This window comes from Harmonia axyridis, chromosome X (assembly GCF_914767665.1).
Source record: "Harmonia axyridis chromosome X, icHarAxyr1.1, whole genome shotgun sequence".
Taxonomy (NCBI): Eukaryota; Metazoa; Arthropoda; class Insecta; order Coleoptera; family Coccinellidae; genus Harmonia; species Harmonia axyridis.
In genome coordinates this window covers 35254067-35259066 of record NC_059508.1, presented here as the reverse complement: position 1 = coordinate 35259066, position 5000 = coordinate 35254067, and the positions used below count along the sequence as shown (strand labels likewise).

General features: G+C 41.4%; 1 non-coding gene across 1 annotated transcript; it reads right to left on the bottom strand.

The window, feature by feature from the left end:
- Nucleotides 1-2104: 2104 nt before the first annotated feature.
- On the bottom strand, nucleotides 2105-2224 carry LOC123688456. Its single transcript, XR_006749977.1, has one exon. It is a non-coding gene; the product is annotated as a 5S ribosomal RNA (ribosomal RNA).
- Nucleotides 2225-5000: the final 2776 nt, after the last annotated feature.

Sequence of the window (5000 nt, the reverse complement as noted above, 5' to 3'; positions counted from 1 at the left end):
CAAACGTAAATGACGATCGGGGACCGGGGCGATCGGTCGTATCTGACACCGCCGGCTCGGTTCTAACATCGTCAATGAGTCGGGGTTGAAAAAAAGGACGTGAACATTATTCCTTATAAAAACCAAACCCGACCATGGATTTTGATTCTGATTGTTGATTATCGCTATTAGAACACATTATGGAGGCAACCAAATCAAATTTGAGAAAATTCCACGATCAGAAAATTTTTTTCGAAAAAAAAAAAAAAATTCGAGGACACCTCGGTCATGGCAAGTTATTTTCCACAATCCATTCCCCAATCGACGTACATCACAGAAAAAATCATCTCTCTAACTATCCTGGTTCAAAAGTTGTATCGGAACATTTTCACGTCGAAAATATATCTCTAAGTCCAGACCGATGCACCACGTAATCTCGGGCAGACCGATGCACAACGTGAATGACGACCGGGACCGGGGCGATCGGTCGTATCTGACACCGCCCGCTCGGTTCTAACATCGTCAATGAGTCGGGGTTGAAAAAAAGGACGTGAACATTTTTCCTTATAAAAATCAAACCCGGATCATGGATTTTGATTCTGATTGTTGATTATCGCTATTAGAACATATAAGGAGGCAACCAAATCAAATTTGAGAAAATTCCACGATCAGAAAATTTTTTTGAAAAAAAAAAAAAAATCGTAATCACCTCGGTCATGGCGAGTTATTTTCCGTATTTCATTCCACAATCAACGTACAACATAGAAGAAATCATCTCTCTAACTATCCTGGTTCAAAAGTTGTATCGGAACATTTCACGTCGTAATATCTCGCCAAGTCCAGACCTCGGCGATAGGTAGTATCTGACACCGTCCCGCTCGGGACTGACATCGACTTGGGACTCGGGCTGATGATGGGGAGGCGTTTAAGGACGTGAACATTTTTCCTTATAAAAATTAAAGTCGACAATGAATATTGATTCTGATTACTGATTTACGCTTTAAAAACACTTAGAAGGCAACCAAATCGAATTTGAGGAAATTCCACGATCAGAAAATTTTTTTCGAAAAAAAAAAAAATCCGAAAAATATTTTTCGATTCCTATTACTGATTTACTCTTTTAGAACACATTAGGAGGCAACCAAATCAAATTTGAGAAAATTCCACAATCAGAAAATTTTTTTCGAAAAAAAAAAAAATTCGAGGACACCTCGGTCATGGCAAGTTATTTTCCACAATCCATTCCCCAATCGCCGTACATCACAGAAAAAATCATCTCTCTAACTATCCTGGTTCAAAAGTTGTATCGGAACATTTTCACGTCGAAAATATATCTCTAAGTCCAGACCGATGCACAACGTAAACTAGGGCTGAACCGATGCACCACGTAATATCGGGCAGACCGATGCAGAACGTAAACTCGATCATACCGATGCTTCACGTAATCTCGATCTTACCGATGCACCACGTAAACAAGGGCAGACCGATGCAGAACGTAAAGTAGATCTTACCGATGCACCACGTAATCTCGATCTTACCGATGCACCACGTAATCTCCATCTTACCGATGCACCACGTGAACTGGATCTTACCGATGCAGAACGTGAATTGGATCTTACCGATGCACCACGTAAACTCGATCTTACCGATGCACCACGTAATCTCAATCTTACCGATGCACCACGTGAACTGGATCTTACCGATGCAGAACGTGAATTGGATCTTACCGATGCACCACGTAAACTCGATCTTACCGATGCACCACGTAATCTCAATCTTACCGATGCACCACGTGAACTGGATCTTACCGATGCAGAACGTGAATTGGATCTTACCGATGCACCACGTAAACTCGATCTTACCGATGCACCACGTAATCTCAATCTCACCGATGCACCACGTGAACTGGATCTTACCGATGCAGAACGTGAATTGGATCTTACCGATGCACCACGTAAACTCGATCTTACCGATGCACCACGTAATCTCGATCTTACCGATGCACCACGTAATCTCAATCTTACCGATGCATCACGTAATCTCGATCTTACCGATGCAGAACGTAAACTCGATCATACCGATGCACCACGTTATCTCGGCAGACCGATGCAGAACGTAAAAAAAAAGCTTACAGCACGCGGTGTTCCCAAGGCGGTCACCCATCCAAGTACTAACCGCGCCCGACGCTGCTTGGCTTCAGTGTTCTGACGAGAACTGGCAATTTCAGCGTGGTATGGCCGTAAACAACATATATTGCGATATTTTCTATGATATCTCACTTTTTGGGAGCGGAAAGGACGTGAACGTTTTTCCTCATAAAAAATGAAATAACTTTTGGATATTAATTCTGATTGTTGATTTAAGCTTTAAGAACACATTAGGACATATCTCAATGAAATTTGAGGGATTTCCGAAATCGAAAAATATTTTTCGAAAAAAAAAAAAAATCCCAGAAGACCTCGGTCATCTCAAGTTTATTTCCATATTCTATTACACAATCAACGTACATCACAAAAGGAACCATCTCTCTAACTATCACAGTTAAATTTTTGTATCGGAACATTTCACGTCGGAATATCTCGCTAAGTCCAGACCGGGGAGATCGGTCGCATCTGACACCGTCCGCTCCGGTCTAACATCGTCTTGGAGTCGGGGTAACGATGGAGAGGCGTTTAAGGACGTGAACATTTTTCCTTATAAAAATTAAAGTCGACAATGAATATTGATTCTGATTACTGATTTACTCTTTTAGAACACATTAGAAGGCAACGCAATCAGATTTGAGGAAATTTCAAGATCAGAAAATTTTTTTCGAAAAAAAAAAAAATTCAAGAACACCTGGGTCATGGCAAGTTATTTCCCACAATCCATTCCACAATCAACGTACAACATAGAAGAAATCATCTCTCTAACTATCCTGGTTCAAAAGTTGTATCGGAACATTTCACGTCGAAATACCTCGCCAAGTCCAGACCGGGGCGATAGGTAGTATCTGACACCGTCCGCTCGGGACTGACATCGACTTGGACTCGGGCTAATGATGGGGAGGCGTTTAAGGACGTGAACATTTTTCCTTATAAAAATTAAAGTCGACAATGAATATTGATTCTGATTACTGATTTACGCTTTAAAAACACATTAGAAGGCAACCAAATCAAATTTGAGGAAATTCCAAAATCAGAAAATTTTTTTTCAAAAAAAAAAAAATCCGAAAAATATTTTTCGATTCTGATTACTGATTTACTCTTTTAGAACACATTAGAAGGCAACGAAATCAAATTTGAGTAAAATCCAAAATCAGAAAATATTTTTCGAAAAAAAAAAAAAATTCGAGAACACCTCGGTCATGGCAAGTTATTTTCCACAATCCATTCCCCAATCAACGTACATCCCAGAAAAAATCATCTCTCTAACTATCCTGGTTCAAAAGTTGTATCGGAACATTTTCACGTCGAAAATATATCTCTAAGTCCAGACCGATGCAGAACGTAAACTCGATCATACCGATGCTTCACGTAATCTCGATCTTACCGATGCACAACGTAAACTAGATCACACCGATGCAGAACGTAAACTCGATCTCACCGATGCACCACGTGAACTGGATCTTACCGATGCAGAACGTGAATTGGATCTTACCGATGCACCACGTAAACTCGATCTTACCGATGCACCACGTAATCTCGATCTTACCGATGCACCACGTGAACTGGATCTTACCGATGCAGAACGTGAACTCGATCTTACCGATGCACCACGTAAACTAGGGCTGACCGATGCATCACGTAAACGACGATCGAGAGGCGCGAAAGGACGTGAACGTTTTTCATTATAAAAATTGAAATAAATGATAAATAATGATTCTGATTGTTGATTATCGTTTTTAATATGCATTAGTAGGCAACCAAATGAAATTTGAGGAAATTCCGATAACAGAAAATTTTTTCGAAAAAAAAAAAAATTCATGAAATCCTCGGTCATCGCAAAATATTTACCATATTCTGTTCGATAATCAACGTATATTTAAGAAGGAATCATATCTGTATCTATCTTGGTTCAAATTTTGTATCGGAACATTTTGACCAAAGTCCGAGCTTCGGCCGAAACAGACACCGCTGACCTGGCCTATCGATCGACCGAGAGTCGGGGATAGAGCGTAAGTGTTGTCTGGAGGGGAACCCTGTGCTCTCCTGACATATATAGGGAAGGTGGTCGCGTTGGGCGATGCAGAACGTTTGGATCGGGAATTATATTTTTGGTTCAGCTATTGGAATATGGTTTATTGTTGGTATATATTGGCGAAATAACGTTCTTACTGACTGGGGATATTCATAAAAATGAGTCCGGAGATTTTCAGATCGAAGTCCGAGTGATCCGACTTGGAAGGCGTGTTGGGTGGGTCGAGATGGCTTAGATCGATCAGACGAGGCGGGCTAAGTGTTGACGTCATGCATCGGTCCATTTTCAGATTGAGTCCGAGTAATCCGACTTTGAAAGAGTGTTGGGTGCGTCGAGACTGTTTAGATAGATCGGACGAGGCGGACTAGGTGTTAACGACATGCATCGGTATATTTTCTGATCGGAGTCCGAAGAAATCGGCCCTAGTAGGCGCAGCGGACGGTCGAGACGGCCTCGGTGGGTCGGATCGATCGGGAAAAGTTTGCTAAATCGTGTCTGGAGGGGAACCTTGGGTTCTCCTGACATATATAGGGGATAAGGTTTGGGTGAACGATTCTTCACGTAAAAGTTGAGTAATTTATTTTTCGATAAGCTTTTGGATATTGATGAGAAGTATATGTATATCTTCGATTAAAAGAATTCTTACCGTCTCGATGTATATTATATTAGATATATAAGAAATAGTTAACGTGATGCATCGGCCGATTTCCGGATCGGAGTTCGAGAGATGCGACTTTCGATGCGCGATGGGTGGATCGAGACGGCCTAGATCGATCGGACGAGGCGGACTAGGTGTTAACGACATGCATCGGCGGATTTTCTGATCGGAGTCCGAAGAAATC